At 38.8% G+C, this 17,888-nt stretch overlaps 1 protein-coding gene across 1 annotated transcript in view; it reads right to left on the reverse strand.

The window, feature by feature from the left end:
• The window catches only part of LOC110463286, a 63,193-nt gene that overhangs the window by 32,934 nt on the left and 12,371 nt on the right, over window positions 1-17,888 (reverse strand). The gene's annotated exons all lie outside the window — the stretch shown is intronic.

Consider the following 17,888-nt stretch of genomic DNA (forward strand, 5'->3'; position numbering starts at 1 on the left):
CATATACATCATATTACAAGAAGATAGAATTGATATACTATAATTGAAAATATAGCTATTATATAAAACCAATAGTCCCCTCGGCTAAAGACAGCCGAAGGCAGCAATTACGCTGAGATCATCATTTGACAACCTAAACTTGTCCACACTGTTGGAATGACTTCTTTGCCCCATATAATATTTTAAGTAATTCGTATCCTACGGACATACCTCCATTAGGATCCAGTGTTATATGGGATTTTACCGTCTATATTACTTCTTTGACCCATGTCTAGGGTAATAGATATATATTTTTGAGCATAATTACTACATTCCTTTATACTTTTATATACCGTCATTAAAATAATGATATGTCTTATCTGAGCAATTCCAGAGGGATTTCCTCCATTTGTTATACATGTATTTGACATTCCAGCTAGTCTATGTTATACTGTGAACAAACTCCACTTCATTAACACTATAGGTTCTAGTGTGTTAATTAGGTCAGGTACACTATGTAATAGGTTCTAGTGTGTTAATTAGGTCAGGTACGCTATGTAATAGGTTCAAATTCTAGTGTGTTAATTAGGTCAGGTTTCAAAATGGCCTGCCTGTAATGCTTAAATGTATGTATGATATGATGAAGTTATAATTTCCGAGTCTCTGTGGTCTGTGGTGTAACAGGTCTTTCATGAACTGGCCATGCAATGTTTAATATTAATTAAGAGAAAGGTAAATCTTTTAACCCAAAGTTTTCATTGTCCTCAGATGAATGTGTTGAATAAAAAAATCTCATTCAGTCAAAATAGCACCAAACAAGATACATAAGATTTTTTATTACCTACCTCGTCTTCCTTTATTTTTTCATCATTTGTTTATTTTGTATATAAAAATTATAATATGCAGTTAAATTATGCCATTTTCTAAATTTTTCTATGGGACATTGCCTTCATAACACTCATTTTGACATTGCAAGGAACATTGTTACACATCAATATTTTGAAATTGTGTTGCTGTAGGTGATGCAGTTTTTGACACAAACGAGAGTTTGAGTCCTTGTTATTATATGTTATGAAGAGACCTTGAAATTCTAATCCACTCCTTTTACTCATAAGAATGAAAGAAGCTATAATCATGATATTGTAAAAGAAGCTAAATAAATGTATAACTATTTTCTATATACTTCATTTGCTTACTCTTCAGGACACTTGTTTTACTGTCCTGGTACCTTTTAGGGGATTACATTGTAAATTGTTAATTCAGATATTGAGTTACTATTGTTTATCCTTTTGTGTTCTGTTATTGTGTATTTCTATATATTTTCAAATTAAAACCTGTGTAATATGATAAACATGTATGAACAAAAATTCAAAAGAAAGTTAAGCTGTAACAAGGACTAGAACTGCTTGAGACATAGACGCTGATAACTTGAGTATAATCTTCAGACCCAACAATCAATGTGTTTGGGAGGTGGAAATCTGAAGTAGTTTCATGTTATGCAAGTCCCCAGGGACGAGACTAGACCTTAGGCTTATGTTAGCATTCAAATATATTGAATACATGGTTTTAGGTTAGGGATCTAATATGGTTTAATGTTATGTATAAAGGAGAAGTACCAAGGGGTGAGGTAAGACACCAGGGTTAATCTTATTATGTAGCATCAGTTTATTCGTCTATTGATGCCCAGTAATTTTATACATGGTGAAAGGGTGGACATCTTACCAGTTTCCATGTAATGACCCTGGAGTGAGTTCCTAGGGGTGGAGGTGGACCCCTATACCAAACCTGCTAGCATGAGTGTCTTCATCTCTTCATGCTTTAGAAATTTATTTGTATTGTTGCAATGGGAAAGCTTAAAATCTTTCGACGTTGTGATCCAGGTAATAAATCACCAGAGGTGGGGCTGAACACCTAGACCAATTCTGGTATCAAGAGTGTCTTTGAGATGGTGTAGATCAGTTTTGGATTCTGCAATGTCCCCTAAGAAAAGACAGTTTCAAAATCGAATCAGGAGTAGGATTGTGAATGGAAAAAAAAACGAAGTTCACATTTTAGGCCCCGGATTCCTGGCCAAAGAAGATGGGCAATATTCATGTTCAGGGCCACACATCGAGACGCCGGTTCCCTATATAATAAGCAGTTGTCCGTCCTTCTGTCTGTCCGTTTTTAAATTGCGCACAGTAACCTGCGTATAAATCTGTATGTGTTCGGATGTTGACAAATATTGCGTGTGCCTCACATCCATGAGACCACGTATGGTTTCGATAACCTGTGGAATCCGTCAATAGTTGGAAGAGTTACAAGACTTTAAACTCCAAAATTTGCGATTTGATGACTTTCCGCACAATTACTTGCGTTTTTGTGTTGGGATGTTCACCAAACTGTGTCTGTGACTTCATATCAAAGAGACATCGCATGGGTTGGATATTGAGTAAAATCCGTTTATATTTGCAAGAGTTAGGAGCTTTGAATACCAACAATTTCATGACTTTCCGCAATAATCACAGTCCTTATGTCGGATACCAAAACGCTGATCTTTTTATATCTAAAATGGTGATAAACTGTGATATTCACCTGAGAACTTCGCTCTCGTTTCTTATGTTGGAAAGTGCATAGATTTCGTGGCAGGTTTGCTTGTATGTTAAAAATTATGCATGGGGGTTCTTTGCTCGGAAATTTGTCATAATCGACATACATTTGTATGTCAGTGGAAAGAATTATATTTCCCGCGATGTTCCTTCAGAAAGCTCTATTGCCCAACTTACTGGAACTAAATGATCCCGGGATCCTCCGTTTGTGTCTTCCCTTTGTTTTATACACGTGTTCATACTTTTTCACCGTTGTCCATTCAATATGTTGTCCATTCAATATGGGAGATTTTTTTCTCTCCTAGCAGTTTATTGAATACATTTTGTTTTTTACTTAAATATTTAATTATAGACGTGCTATATGATGACAATCATTTACGATATGAATTATAATTGCATTACAGAAAAAAAATGTGTTAATAATAATCCATTTTGAAATTTGAAAACAGAAATTATACTGTTGTATAGATGTGGTGAAATGTCACATGCTTTTTTTAAATGTTAGCATTATTATTATTCTCTTTATTTCCTCCAATTTGAATATTACATTTAAACAGAATAATGCGAACATAATTTATTTACATTACAAAAAAAATCATATTGAATACACATTAGCACCAAATAACATACATGACATATACAGACTTAATTACATTGAAGTCATACATTTCAATAGATATCATTAATAAGTGTATATATGATGAGGTAATGCATACATATCATATTAAACATTCATATTATTGTTGTATTCTTATTTTATTTATATTAATCTTTATCAGGGTGTGAGATTATTTCTACACACTACCGGTAGTATAATTTGTGCATCTTTTCGACAGCTACTACTGATTTCAATCTAAATCCATTCATGTCTAATACATTTAATTCGTAAGTCACTTGTCCCCCAATTAAAACGTGAATTAATTTGTGATCTGTCAGAGAGTGTATGTATGCACTCAGCAGTATACCAGTATCACTAATGTTTGCGATAGAGCACCACAACTTGTCCCTTAGGTGTTCAGTATAGGTACACTTTGATATAATATGAGTTAATATATATCTTGGTAAATAATACCACATCTATGACATATAGCTCTTTGGCTTTACCAGTACAAATATTTACTATTAATTTCGTAACATATAATATTGAATCTTAAAACTCCGGGAATTTCATTGCCAGTTTCCATATTATATGTGGTTGCAATATATTATGAAACATTACAAATCTGTTAAAATCTCTATCATTTGACATTCGTTCTTTCCAATCATGTTCCTCTTTCAACAACACAGATTTCTTCACAATTATTTTCCATTGTCGTTTTAATGGGAATACACTCATTCGAATATATTTGTTCAACATATTATAAAGATTGTACTTTTTAAAAATTCTCAAAATATCATTTAAAAGTCCAAAATGGTCACCAGATCTGTTCAGCATTGATGCGTATAGTCTTCTTAAAAATATACGTGATGACACTGTATTTTTAGCCCACCATCATCTGATGGTGGGCTATTTAAATCTGTCACCCTGCATCCGTGGTCCGTTGTCCGTCCTTAAACAATTCTTGTTATCAGTATTTCTCAAGAAGTACCAGAGGGATCTTTCTCAAATTTTTTATGTACATTCCCCTTGGATCTGAGCTGTGCAGGGCAACTTTTTTAACTGATCGGATAAACAACATGGCGGACAGGCAGCCATCTTGGATTTTGATAGTGAAATTTTGTTATCGGTATTTCTCGAGAAGTATCAGAGGGATCTTTCTCAAATTTTATATGTAGGTTCCCCTTGGTCCTTAGCTGTGCAGGACAACTTTTGAAACTGATCGGATAAACAACGTGGCGGACAGGCAGCCATCTTGGATTTTGACAGTGAAAGTTTGTTATCGCTATTTCTCGGGAAGTACCAGAGGGATCTTTCTTAAATTTTATATGTAGGTTTCCCTTGGTCCTTAGCTGTGCAGGACAACTTTTGAAACTGATCGGATAAACAACACGGCCGACAGGAAGCCATCTTGGATTTTGATAGTGAAAGTTTGTTATCGGTATTTCTCGAGAAGTATCAGAGGGATCTTTCTCAAATTTATTATGCAGGTTCCCCTTGGTCCTAAGCTGTGCAGGGCAATTTTTGAGACTGATCGGATAAACAACATGGCCGACAGGCAGCCATCTTTGATTTTGATAGTGAAAGTTTGTTATTGCTATTTCTCAAGACGTACCAGAGGGATCTTTCTCAAATTTTTATATGTAGGTTCCCCTTGGTCCTTAGCAGTGCAGGGTATTTTTTTGAGACTGATCGGATAAACAACATGGCCAAAAGGCAGCCATCTTGGATTTTGATAGTGAAAGTTTGTTATCGCTATTTCTCGGGAAGTATCACAGGGATCTTTCTCAAATTTTATGCGTAGGTTCCCCTTGGTCCTTAGCTGTGCAGGCCAACTTTTGAGATTGATCGGATAAACAACATTGCAGACAGGCAGCCATCTTGGATTTTGATATTGAAAGGTTGTTATCAGTATTTCTCGAGAAGTATCAGAGGGATCTTTCTTAAATTTTATATGCAGGTTCCCCTTGGGCCTTAGCTGTGCAGTGCAACTTTTGAGACTGATCGGATAAACAACATGGCCAAAAGGCAGCCATCTTAGATTTTGATAGTGAAAGTTTGTTATCGCTATTTCTCAAGAAGTACTAGAGGGATCTTTCTCAAATTTTTATGTGTTGGTTCCCCTTGGTCCTTAGCAGTGCAGGGCATTTTTTTGACACTGATCCGATAAACAACATGGCCGACAGGCAGCCATCTTGGATTTTGATATTGCAAGTTTGTTATCGCTATTTCTCGGGAAGTATCACAGGGATCTTTCTCAAATTTTATGCGTAGGTTCCCCTTGGTCCTTAGCTGTGCAGGCCAACTTTTGAGATTGATCGGATAAACAACATTGCAGACAGGCAGCCATCTTGGATTTTGATATTGAAAGTTTGTTATCGCTATTTCTCGGGAAGTACCAGAGGGATCTTTCTTAAATTTTATATGTAGGTTTCCCTTGGTCCTTAGCTGTGCAGTGCAACTTTTGAGGTTCCCCTTGGTCCTTAGCAGTGCAGGGTATTTTTTTGAGACTGATCGGATAAACAACATTGCCAAAAGGCAGCCATCTTGGATTTTGATAGTGTAAGTTTGTTATCGCTATTTCTCAAGAAGTACTAGAGGGATCTTTCTCAAATTTTTATGTGTTGGTTCCCCTTGGTCCTTAGCAGTGCAGGGCATTTTTTTGACACTGATCCGATAAACAACATGGCCGACAGGCAGCCATCTTGAATTTTGATAGTGAAAGTTTGTTATCGCTATTTCTCAAGAAGTACTAGAGGGATCTTTCTCAAATTTTTATGTGTAGGTTCCCCTTGGTCCTTAGCAGTGCAGGGTATTTTTTTGAGACTGATCGGATAAACAACATGGCTGACAGGCAGCCATCTTTGAGTTTGATAGTGAAAGTTTGTTATCGCTATTTCTCAAGAAGTACTAGAGGGATCTTTCTCAAATTTTTATATGTAGGTTCCCCTTGGTCCTTAGCAGTGCAGGGCATTTTTTTGAGACTGATACATGGCCAAAAGGCAGCCATCTTGGATTTTGATATTGAAAGTTTGTTATCGCTATTTCTCGGGAAGTACCAGAGGGATCTTTCTTAAATTTTATATGTAGGTTTCCCTTGGTCCTTAGCTGTGCAGTGCAACTTTTGAGGTTCCCCTTGGTCCTTAGCAGTGCAGGGTATTTTTTTGAGACTGATCGGATAAACAACATGGCTGACAGGCAGCCATCTTTGAGTTTGATAGTGAAAGTTTGTTATCGCTATTTCTCAAGACGTACCAGAGGGATCTTTCGCAAATTTTTATATGTAGGTTCCCCTTGGTCCTTATCAGTGCAGGGTATTTTTTTGAGACTGATCGGATAAACAACATTGCCAAAAGGCAGCCATCTTGGATTTTGATAGTGTAAGTTTGTTATCGCTATTTCTCAAGAAGTACTAGAGGGATCTTTCTCAAATTTTTATGTGTTGGTTCCCCTTGGTCCTTAGCAGTGCAGGGCATTTTTTTGAGACTGATCGGATAAACAACATGGCTGACAGGCAGCCATCTTTGAGTTTGATAGTGAAAGTTTGTTATCGCTATTTCTCAAGAAGTACTAGAGGGATCTTTCTCAAATTTTTATGTGTTGGTTCCCCTTGGTCCTTAGCAGTGCAGGGCATTTTTTTGAGACTGATACATGGCCAAAAGGCAGCCATCTTGGATTTTGATATTGAAAGTTTGTTATCGCTATTTCTCAAGAAGTACTAGAGGGATCTTTCTCAAATTTTTATGTGTTGGTTCCCCTTGGTCCTTAGCAGTGCAGGGCATTTTTTTGAGACTGATCGGATAAACAACATGGCTGACAGGCAGCCATCTTGGATTTTGACATTGAAAGTTTGTTATCAGTATTTCTCGAGAAGTATCAGAGGGATCTTTCTTAAATTTTATATGCAGGTTCCCCTTGGGCCTTAGCTGTGCAGTGCAACTTTTGAGACTGATCGGATAAACAACATGGCCAAAATGCAGCCATCTTGGATTTTGATAGTGAAAGTTTGTTATCAGTATTTCTCGAGAAGTATCAGAGGGATCTTTCTTAAATTTTATATGCAGGTTCCCCTTGGGCCTTAGCTGTGCAGTGCAACTTTTGAGACTGATCGGATAAACAACATGGCCGACAGGCAGACATCTTTGATTTTGATAGTGAAAGTTTGTTATTGCTATTTCTCAAGACGTACCAGAGGGATCTTTCGCAAATTTTTATATGTAGGTTCCCCTTGGTCCTTATCAGTGCAGGGTATTTTTTTGAGACTGATCGGATAAACAACATGGCTGACAGGCAGCCATCTTTGAGTTTGATAGTGAAAGTTTGTTATCGCTATTTCTCAAGAAGTACTAGAGGGATCTTTCTCAAATTTTTATGTGTAGGTTCCCCTTGGTCCTTAGCAGTGCAGGGCATTTTTTTGAGACTGATCGGATAAACAACATGGCTGACAGGCAGCCATCTTTGAGTTTGATAGTGAAAGTTTGTTATCGCTATTTCTCGGGAAGTACCAGAGGGATCTTTCTTAAATTTTATATGTAGGTTTCCCTTGGTCCTTAGCTGTGCAGTGCAACTTTTGAGACTGATCGGATAAACAACATGGCCGACAGGCAGCCATCTTGAATTTTGATAGTGAAAGTTTGTTATCGCTATTTCTCAAGAAGTACTAGAGGGATCTTTCTCAAATTTTTATGTGTTGGTTCCCCTTGGTCCTTAGCAGTGCAGGGCATTTTTTTGAGACTGATACATGGCCAAAAGGCAGCCATCTTGGATTTTGATATTGAAAGTTTGTTATCAGTATTTCTCGAGAAGTATCAGAGGGATCTTTCTTAAATTTTATATGCAGGTTCCCCTTGGTCCTTAGCTGTGCAGTGCAACTTTTGAGACTGATCGGATAAACAACATGGCCGACAGGCAGCCATCTTGGATTTTGATAGTGAAAGTTTGTTATCGCTATTTCTCAAGAAGTACCAGAGGGATCTTTCTCAAATTTTATATGTAGGTTCCCCTTGGTCCTTAGCAGTGCAGGGCATTTTATTGAGACTGATCGGATAAACAACATGGCTGACAGGCAGCTATCTTTGAGTTCGATAGTGAAAGTTTGTTATCGCTATTTCTCAAGAAGTACCAGAGGGATCTTTCTCAAATTTTATATGTAGGTTCCCCTTGGTCCTTAGCTGTGCAGGGCAACTTTTGAGATTGATCGGATAAACAACATGGCCGACAGGTAGCCATCTTGGATTTTGATAGTGTGGGTTTGTTACCGCTATTTCTCCGGAAGAACTAGAGGGATCTTTCTTAAATTTTATATGTAGGTTCCCCTTGGTCCTAGCTGTGCAGGGCAATTTTAGAGACTGATCGGATAAACAACATGGCCGACAGGCAGCCATCTTGGATTTTGATAGTGAAAGTTTGTTATCGCTATTTCTCGGGAAGTACGGGAGGGATCTTTCTCAAATTTTAAATGTAGGTTCCCCTTGATCCCTCGTTGTGTATGTTATATTTTGAGACTGATCATAAAAACAAAATGGATTAAAAGAAGAACTAAACAGATCTTTCTCATATTGCAATGATCGATTCTATTTCTTTCACATTAAGTACTGTACTAGTAAATATGTGAAATGACAAACTCACTTTGAAGGTTGGCTTTCATACACATCAGTATTAAGTTTAGATCAAAAGTTACCTCAAGGTGCATTTACTGTTAACTTGACTCGGTCAAACAGATTAGAGGAAAGAAGAGAAAATATCGAACTGACAAAGAACTAATGAAGATGGTACAAAGGTGGGCGCCAAGATCCCTCTGGGATCTCTTGTTATTTAGTTTCAAGTTACTTTATTTCATTGTTTATCAAATGTTTTTACTCCCCTGCCTCGAAGTGTCTGTAATGCTATACTTAAGTATCATACGTCAGTAGTCTATCAGCTATTTTTATGTACCACATGTGCCAAGTAGTCTTAATATTGGACCAGCAGATACATTGAATTGTTGCAGCACACTAGACTTACTTTTAAGGTAACTGTGGTCTTACATGTTAAACGTTTCAAACAACATAATATAACAAAAACACTTGTATATGCTATTAAGACCAGAAGTGCACCTATGTATAAGGACAAAACCTTGAAAATTTAGTCCAATAGTTATAGCTTAGAAACAAGTAGTCATAACATGTAATTGTCATATGTTTTAGGGGTTTAGATCGACTTTCGGTAAAAAGCAATACATCATATTATAATATATGAATAAATAGATTTATAGATAAATCGACCAATGAATATAAGGCATGTTATACATTGAGCTACTACTCATTTGAAATCATGTCAGCTCATATATTACATGTACACTTAGGCAAGTTTTAAGACACCACGGACAAAAAGTCCATCCCTAATTGAGAGTTAGGGTGAGAAATCGTGCCGGATGAGAAAACGTGTCAACTATGCTCATATGTTTTGCACGATTTCTCATCCGGGTGAGAGATCGTGTCGGGGTGAGAAATCGTGCCGTAACACGCGGCACACAAAAGAGATAGGCCAATTACAACGAAAAGTTAATTTAAAGATAGTAACGAGACCAGCGTACGTACCACAGCGGTGAATTCATTAATTAAATTATTTTCTTTTGAAATGTTACTGATTTATATACGAAGCACTGTTAAATAGCATCAGAATAAACATAAACATTGTTTCGTCTGTCACTCGTTTCCACCCCCTTGTTTTATCTAATCACCCATTTCCACCCCCTCGTTTCGTCTGTCACTCGTTTCCATCCCCTTGTTTTTCCTATCACCCGTTTCCATCCCCTTATGTTGTCTGTCACTCGTTTCCACCCCATTGTTTTATCTAATCACCCATTTCCACCCCCTCGTTTCGTCTGTCACTCGTTTCCACCACCTTGTTTTTCCTATCACCCGTTTCCATCCCCTTATGTTGTCTGTCACTCGTTTCCACCACCTTGTTTTGTCTATCACCTGTTACCACCCCCTTGTTTTGTCTATCACCCGTTTCCATCCCCTTATGTTGTCTGTCACTCGTTTCCACCCCCTTGGTATGTCTATCACTCGTTTCCACCCCCTTGTTTTGTCTATCACCCGTTTCCACCCCCTTATGTTGTCTATCACTCATTTCCACCACCTTGTTTGGTCTATCACCCGTTTCCAACCCCTTGTTTTTTCTATCCCCCGTTTCCACCCCCTTATGTTGTCTATCACTCGATTCCACCCCCTTGTTTTGTCTTTCACCCGTTTCCCCCCCCTTATGTTGTCTGTCACTCGCTTCCACCACCTTGTTTTGTCTATCATCCGTTTCCATCCCCTTATGTTGTCTGTCACTCGCTTCCACCACCTTGTTTTGTCTATCACCCGTTTTTACCCCCTTGTTTTGTCTATCGCCCGTTTCCACGCCCTTGTTTTGTCAATCACCCGTTTCCACCCCCTTATGTTGTCTGTCAGTTTCGTCTGTCACTCGTTTCCACCCCATTGTTTTATCTAATCGCCCATTTCCACCCCCTCGTTTTGTCTGTCCCTCGTTTCCACCACCTTGTTTTTCCTATCACCCGTTTCCACCCCCTGGTTTTGTCTATCACCCGTTTCCACCCCTTTGTTTTGTCTATCACCCGTTTCCAACCCCTTGTTTTGACTATCACCCGTTTCCATCCCCTGGTTTTGTCTATCCCCCGTTTCCACCCCCTTATGTTGTCTGTCACCCGTTTCCACCCCCTTGTTTTCTCTATCACCCGTTTCCACCCCCTGGTTTTGTCTATCACCCGTTTCCATCCCCTTATTTTGTCTGTCACTCGTTTCCACTCCCTTGGTATGTCTATCACCCGTTTCCACCCCTTTGTTTTGTCTATCACCCGTTTTTACCCCCTTGTTTTGTCTATCAGCCGTTTCCACCCTCTTGTTTTGTCTATCTCCCGTTTCCTCCCCTTGTTTTATCTGTCACTCATTTCCACCACCTTGTTTGGTCTATCACCCGTTTCCAACCCCTTGTTTTGACTATCACCCGTTTCCATCCCCTGGTTTTGTCTATCACCCGTTTCCTCCCCCTTATGTTGTCTGTCACTCGTTTCCACCCCTTGTTTTGTCTATCACTCGTGTCCACCCCCTTGTTTTGTCTATCTCCCGTTTCCTCCCCTTGTTTTATCTGTCACTCATTTCCACCACCTTGTTTGGTCTATCACCCGTTTCCAACCCCTTGTTTTGACTATCACCCGTTTCCATCCCCTTGTTTTGTCTATCACCCGTTCCAACCCCCTTGTTTTTTCTATCACCCGTTTCCACCCCTTTGTTTTGTCTATCACCCGTTTCCTCCCCCTTATGTTGTCTGTCACTCGCTTCCACCACCTTGTTTTGTCTATCCCCTGTTACCCCCCCCTTGTTTTGTCTATCATCCGTTTCCATCCCCTTATGTTGTCTGTCACTCGTTTCCACTCCCTTGGTATGTCTATCACCCGTTTCCACCCCTTTGTTTTGTCTATCACCCGTTTTTACCCCCTTGTTTTGTCTATCATCCGTTTCCAACCCCTTGTTTTTTCTATCCCCCGTTTCCACCCCCTTATGTTGCCTGTCACCCGTTTCCACCCCCTTGTTTTCTCTATCACCCGTTTCCACCCCTTTGTTTTGTCTATCACCCGTTTTTACCCCATTGTTTTGTCTATCACCCGTTTTTACCCCCTTGTTTTGTCTATCGCCCGTTTCCACGCCCTTGTTTTGTCAATCACCCGTTTCCACCCCCTTATGTTGTCTATCACCCGTTTTCACCCCCTTATGTTGTCTGTCAGTTTCGTCTGTCACTCGTTTCCACCCTCTTGTTTTGTCTATCACCCGTGTCCATCCCCTTGTTTTGTCTATCACCGTTTTTCCTATCACCCGTTTCCACCCCCTGGTTTTGTCTATCACCCGTTTCCATCCCCTTATGTTGTCTATCACTCATTTCCACCACCTTGTTTTGTCTATCATCCGTTTCCAACCCCTTGTTTTTTCTATCCCCCGTTTCCACCCCCTTATGTTGTCTGTCACTCGCTTCCACCACCTTGTTTTGTCTATCCCCTGTTACCACCCCCTTGTTTTGACTATCACCCGTTTCCATCCCCTTATGTTGTCTGTCACTCGTTTCCACTCCCTTGGTATGTCTATCATTCGTTTCCACCCCCTTGTTTTGTCTATCACCCGTTTCCACCCCTTGTTTTATCTGTCACTCATTTCCACCACCTTGTTTTGTCTATCACCTGTTACCACCCCCTTGTTTTGTCTATCACCCGTTTCCACGCCCTTGTTTTGTCTATCACCCGTTTCCACCCCCTTGTTTTGTCTATCAGCCGTTTCCACCCTCTTGTTTTGTCTATCACCCGTTTCTACCCCCTTATGTTGTCTGTCACTCGTTTCCACCCCTTGTTTTGTCTATCACCCGTTCCAACCCCCTTGTTTTTTCTATCACCCGTTTTCACTCCTTGTTTTGTCTATCACCAGTTTCCACCCCCTTGTTTTGTCTATCACCCGGTGCCATCCCCTGGTTTTGTCTATCACCCGTTTCCACCCCCTTATGTTGTCTATCACCCGTTTTCACCCCCTTATGTTGTCTGTCACTCGTTTCCACTCCCTTGTTTTGTCTATCACCCGTTTCCACCCCCCTTGTTTTGTCTATCACTCGTGTCCACCCCCTTGTTTTGTCTATCACCCGTTTCCACCCCCTTATGTTGTCTGTCACCCGTTTCCACCCCCTTGTTTTGTCTATCACTCGTTTCCATCCCCTTGTTTTGTCTATCACCCGTTTCCATCCCCTTGTTTTGTCTATCACCCGTTTCCATCCCCTTATGTTGTCTGTCACTCGTTTCCACCCCTTGTTTTGTCTATCACCAGTTTCCACCCCCTTGTTTTGTCTTTCACTCGTTTCCACCCCCTTGTGTTGTCTATCACCCGTTTCCACCCCCCTTGTTTTTTCTATCACTCGTGTCCTCCCCCTTGTTTTGTCTATCACCCGTTTCCATCCCCTGGTTTTGTCTATCACCCGTTTCCATCCCCTTGTGTTGTCTATCACCCGTTTCCACCCCCGTGTTTTGTCTGTCACTCGTTTCCTCCCTCTTGTTTTGTCTTGCACTCGTTTCCACCCCCTTGTTTTTCCTATAACCCGTTTCCATCCCCTTATGTTGTCTGTCTCTCGTTTCCACCACCTTGTTTTGTCTATCACCCGTTTCCACCCCTTGTTTTGTCTATCACTCGTGTCCACCCCCTTGTTTTGTCTATCACTCGTGTCCACCCCCTTGTTTTGTCTTTCACCGGTTTCCACCCCCTTGTGTTGTCTATCACCCGTGTCCACCCCCTTGTTTTGTCTATCCCCCGTTTCCACCCCTTGTTTTGTCTATCACCAGTTTCCACCCCCTTGTTTTGTCTGTCACCCGTTTCCACCCTCTTGTTTTGTCTATCACTCGTTTCCATCCCCTTGTTTTGTCTATCCCCCGTTTCCACCCCTTGTTTTGTCTATCACCAGTTTCCACCCCCTTGTTTTGTCTTTCACCCGTTTCCCCCCCCTTATGTTGTCTGTTACTCGTTTCGAACTCCTTATTGTTCTATATATTTTTAACGCGAATTTCAAATGCTGATCAGAGAGTACAATTTACAGAAACAATGTATAGCAAAAGTCAATGGGGTGTGACGGGAGATATCGATCTAAAATCAGATGCTATTATTTAGGGCAATGCGGGTTGTTTAAAAGGTATACTTTTTTAGTTTGTGTCTGTCGAGGTTTCGACAATGTCAACCCAGCGATAAAACCACTAACGATCAAAACATAATCTCGATACACACTGACAACTGTCAACCGATGACAAAGACAATGACGAGGATTATTTTATTCATTAACGGTTCTAGTGTAGAGAATGTATAACAAAACATATCTAAATATGCACGTGTGCTTATTCGAGTTAATTCGATTTTATAACATTGAACAATTTAATAATTGAGACTAATGCATCATTAATTACATAATTGAATAGATTGTTGAGCTTAAATTTAGGCCTTTCACTATATTATCTAGATTGAACCAATGCGGTACATTAATAAAGATCGGACCATATCTCTGAATGTAGGCCACGCAATTTGAGTAGCGCACGCGTCGCGTTGTGGCCTGATAGCACTGACAGAAACACCTTACTAACAGACTAAGTCGGCACAGAGCAGACTGAAAATACAGTGATACAAATATTAATAAAGGAATATTGTCAATATCCTTCTAGTAGTACTTGTGTTGTTCTTACATTAAATAAAGTACAAATACTATATCAAAAGCCTTCTGCTTGTTGCATGATTTATGACGCGGGATTTGTAAGTATTTCTGACGAAGTTGTGTACTTACTCTGAGTAATGATACCATTATCCGTTTTCCACCGGCTTAACTGGAAATATTACAATGCGTATTTCTGGATTCAGTTTTTGATTTAAACACGGTTCACTGAATTGAAACAAATATCAAACAAGGCTTCTATCGGTTTTTAGCTAAGGCGTTAGCCGCAAGCTATTGGTATTACTTCAGTTAATGAGCTCAAGATATTCAAAAATGTCGTTTTCACACAGACGCCGCTCTAGCGGTGCCCAGTGGTACCAAATTGAATCATATACCGGACCTACTGTCTTTATTATGCGTAACTTTGGACTCAAATGCACTTGAATGACTTGTAAATATCATTCCTTTACTTGGTAGAACCTATGATCTTATCACAACGTCGTATTCTTATTGAAAATGCACCCTGTTTATCTCAATCGGGGACTGCCACTTGACTGTAGGTCATGCATGCTACACGCAACTTCCGGTAACATACTTCAGTTAATGAGCTCAGGTATTCATAAACAAAACATACGTCACCTACCAGTAATACTAAGCAGACTGCAAATAAAACCCATTACCACGGACTCAAGTTCACTCAAAAGTCATTGGATATAATCTTATTCTTAGTTAGAACGAAGTATCCTTCTAAAACTTCGTATTTACTCTTGGAACTGTCGCTGGATTAACCCTTTACACGGAAAAACTGTCCTGTGATTGGCTAAAATTGGTGACTCTTGCATTTACGTTTATGTTTACATTTATATATTGCGTGGTCAGAGCTATGAAGCGGTCCTGTTTCAACTAACTGAGGAAAATCAAAAGTGCTAATCTGTAATAATATATATGATTCACGCCTCATATGAGTATAATGTTTATCAAAATATTGCATATTCGTTAAAATAACAAATCCTTACTAAAAACTCTAAAAACAGAAACGACCGCTATGTTAGATCACGCGTGATGTTATCGCAATTACCCGTTTCCTTATATGGCCTTTACGGCCAAATATAGTATTACTACTGAAGCCGTCATGTTTACTACAATTTCCATATTTGGTCATGACACCCATATTTAGACGTCTGACCTATATTGGAAAACGGACATGGCAGTCAATTCAGATTTCGCTTGCACTTGCTACGTAAACTTGATAATTTAACGACATAGAAGGCAGAGTATAACTTACAATTATGTAGGATATCAACAGAAAAAGTTCATATTACAAACCTAATAATGGATGCGAATCCTGTCAATTAATTCTAAAATCGCCCCCGTATGATACAAACCAGGCTTGCTTAACTATTTTTAAAAATGGAATCGCCCGGCCGTGGCAGAGGAGGCCGGGTATCATATTAGTACTAGCCACTGGCCTACTCTTGTTCCATATTGGTATTCTAACCTGAAGTGTTTTTTTTTACCTTCGCAGTATTATCATTTTGTTCTATTTTCATCATAAGATTGCATTTTTATATCAATAAAAGATGAGGTGTCACAAACGCCTGCTCGCTAATTACAGTTCAGCCAGAAACGAAAAATATGCGCCGATAGGCCTACATTTTATATGTCTGTTGGTGTGATTTGTGTATTTCGTTTATTCAAGCATTATCATATAACAGGACGCTTTTATTTCAATATACACAAAATCAACAACACCTTTGGAATGATTTCAGACATTAACTACGGGATAACACGAGTGATCTCCCTTACATTTAGACATGCGCACATTTTACTTTCATTTTGTGTAGGCCTAGACATCATTCGCAACACGAAGCGGAAAAGACGAAAATGCAGGCGAGTGTTAACTTATTGTAAGGCTTGTTGTTTAAGCAGCATTGACAATGAACAATATGCATACACTTCGGCAACGTTTACCTACTACTGATTCATAAATAAGGCTCTGGATCCCGATTTCGGTGAGAATGGCGCATGTTTTTCAGCGACGATGACAAAAAGGAAGGTGCTTCAACGGTATGGATAGCAGTAATTATGCAAAAACAAACAACATAAATGGACTTTTTACACTAGTGAATAACAGCGTCACAAGGAACGTCTTTCTCCAGAAATTTTCGAACTGCTAAGTTGCAAACTGATTTCACTTAAGCGTTGTTTGTGAGGATATTTGTCCTTACATTTCTTCTGATCCAGTTGGAAAAAAAACATGTTATAAACTTTGTATTATTAGATTCATTGTGATATTGGCTGTCTTTGAAGTTTCAATTGTTATACTACTTGATGTTTTGGAAACTTAAAAAAGTATTGTAGTTCTAAATATTATGAAATGACAGAAACATTAGGCCAAACAAATTACTTGTGTTTCTACTATCAGAAAAAATAGGGTAGGTAAGTATTAGCTAGGCATTGTATTTTTAATTTGAAAAATATCGTTACTGCGCTAATATAGAGCAGGATTTCTGACTTTAACAGTGCATATACAAACTTAAGGGTATTGTAGGCACGCAAATCTGAGATATGTCTTGTTAACCACAGGTGTCGGACACACCAATAAGTAATGTGTGTATAATATATCATAGTTTATACACATCATATTACTATTAGTGTGTCCAGTATCTGTGGGGTTAGCATAAACACAATATTTGTTTTAATTGACCTTATTTAATGATCATTAATAGGTCACACTGGGTTTGGTTTCCAATTCGGAAACTAGACCTGGTAAAACAGTTATCATTTATAACTTTAGAGATAAAAATGTTCTTAGCAGAAAAAATTGAAATATAATTATTTTTCAACCTTTTCCGAGTTGTACAATTTTAGATTATCTTCTGTCTGAAATCTGAACATGACTTGTTTTATGACAAAATGTGTAAAAAAAAATCCTCATACTGGGGTAAAGTTTTTCTATATAGTCCCAACAACTACAGATAAAATCCGCAATTACAAGATGCACAAATATATATTTTACGTCAAGTTTGCAAAGCATACAACATAAGCTACAAAGAGCTTGTATTACGACAAAACATGAGTATAATAACAGAGACAAAAATATTACAACATGGAAAAAAAACACCATATATGTACATTTACTATACTGTAAGCACAGAAAGAGAGTTTATCACTTGGAAAGCACATACTAGGCACACTGCACACAGTAAGCACATCAGCACATGGTAATTTAAGCACATTTAGAACATTTGCATACAACACATAAAAAACAAAACCATAACATGGAAAGCTTATTAGTACATAGTAGGCACATTTGCACACTGTAAGCAAAATAAAGGAGTGCAATGGACATCTCCATGTTTCCTGGTTAATTTCTTCTTTCTGGAAACAACCAGGGGAGAGTGATGTTCTGCTTCATCTTTTGTATTCATGAAAACCGTGAATATCTAAGTGCGTGTGTTTAAACTAATTTTGTTTTGTTTTTACTGGTACCTTTTTATGTACACATGTTT

The sequence above is a fragment of the Mizuhopecten yessoensis genome, unplaced genomic scaffold (assembly GCF_002113885.1).
Source record: "Mizuhopecten yessoensis strain PY_sf001 unplaced genomic scaffold, ASM211388v2 scaffold1501, whole genome shotgun sequence".
Taxonomy (NCBI): Eukaryota; Metazoa; Mollusca; class Bivalvia; order Pectinida; family Pectinidae; genus Mizuhopecten; species Mizuhopecten yessoensis.